General features: G+C 45.5%; 1 long non-coding RNA gene across 1 annotated transcript; it reads right to left on the bottom strand.

Annotated features, from left to right (window-relative positions):
* Positions 1–267: 267 nt before the first annotated feature.
* On the bottom strand, positions 268–978 carry LOC119313912. The gene is made up of 2 exons (XR_005152172.1): positions 830–978; positions 268–721 (listed from the first exon to the last, which is right to left on the bottom strand). It is a non-coding gene; the product is annotated as an uncharacterized LOC119313912 (long non-coding RNA).
* Between the last annotated feature and the right edge of the window lie 696 nt (positions 979–1,674).

The raw sequence follows: 1,674 nt of genomic DNA, 5'->3' as shown, positions 1-1,674 counted from the left end.
TGGGTGAAGACCAAATCCCCAATCTCCCAAGTCTTACAATCTTCCATAAATCACAAATTTCTGATTGCAAACCAAATCCCCAACCTCCCAAGTCTTACAATCTTCCATAAATCACAAAATCCTGATTCAAAACCAAATCCACAATCTCCCAGTCTTACAATCTTCTATAAATCACAAAAAACTGGTTGAAAACCAAACCCCAGATCGTCCCTTCCAAGGCCTGGGAGTGCCCGTACGGGAACTTCCAGTCCCAAAACAAACAGGGGGTGTCACAAAATGAATGGATCGCAAAAGGGCATCATACAATTTGCTTAGAGATACTCAATCTTCTAACAGGATTGGAATGTGGTCCTCTACTAAAATAAGGCAGTAACACCAGCAACAATGCATGCATATATGTTGACATCACCCGTCCGGTCCGAACAAACAGATATATAGAGACATAACAGCATGCGACGTCACGCACCATCACAAAGATAGCATAGTGCTTGGTAGCCAAACTGCAGTTGATAATTAGAGAGTGAAGAACAAGCTGGGGCGCGATCCATGTTGGACTTGTCAATTTGCGGCCTTCACTTCAGTGGTGGTTTCCCCTGACGTCAACTCTTCGGTCTTCATGCTGCTGAGACGAACGAAGGAAAGAGCAAACACCACGAAGACGGCTGTCTTGGAAGTTAACTCTATCACACCCAGAGCTCTTAATCCATACATCTTAATGCGCCTGCAGGTAGAGAGAGGTGGTATTATGGAGGTCAAGTGATGTTATAGATAAACTCATGTCAGACAAAGAGGAAACTGAGGAAGAAATGGATCCAGGTATATATCCTACTCATAGCCGGTCCGTGGCGCAGAAAGATGCTTCTGGCCAGTAGGATCCACCGCCTTAACTAAGGCATCATTGAACTCCTTCATCTTAAGCTCCACATTAGACACCGCGTCATAGAATGCCTCCTTCTTCTGCTGGATCTCTTGCGCTTGCTGGATTCATGAAAAACACAGGTAACAATCAATGAATGTTGTTACTTTCTAGTATCATCAATCATTAAGAGTAAGCGCGATTGTGATTGGTAAATAATAATGATTAAGAAGGATGGATACTGTGGTGCCAGCCAGTAAAGCGAAGCGAGGTTGGATGTGTGCAGAAAGCAAAGCAGCATGCATGTGTAGCGAACCAATAACAGAGCCTCGATCCGCGTTTTTGACACAAACATCACGGAGTGGCGGAGGGCGTAAATAATACCAGCAAGTGCAGGAAGCAGAAGTACACATGTTGCATTGATAAAGGGATGAGCAAAAAAAAAGGTCATCATGCTCAGATCAGGCAGGACAATAAGTAAGGTTGGCAGATGATATGATTTGCAAGCGGCAGTAGGTTGAGGTCAGGATGAACAAGTACAGTAGTTATGAGGATGAGAAGCAACTGATTTTGCTCTTGTTTCTTCTAGTTAGTACATTAGCTAATACAAGAAGATAGAGACACATGCTTGCTGCTCACTAGTGCAGAACCGGGCTTTAGCGTCGGTTCGTGGCGGCCTTTAGTGTCGGTTGGCGAACCGGCACTAAAGAGTGGGGACTAAAGGTCCCCGGCCTTTAGTATCGGTTCGTCACGAACCGGCGCTAAAGTGCCACCACGTGGCACGAGCCAGGCCCGTTTGCGTGGAGGGCATTAGTACC

This window comes from Triticum dicoccoides, chromosome 1B (genome assembly GCF_002162155.2).
Source record: "Triticum dicoccoides isolate Atlit2015 ecotype Zavitan chromosome 1B, WEW_v2.0, whole genome shotgun sequence".
NCBI lineage: Eukaryota > Viridiplantae > Streptophyta > Magnoliopsida > Poales > Poaceae > Triticum > Triticum dicoccoides.
Note: the sequence above shows the minus strand (reverse complement) of the source record. Positions and strands in the feature narration are given on the sequence as shown.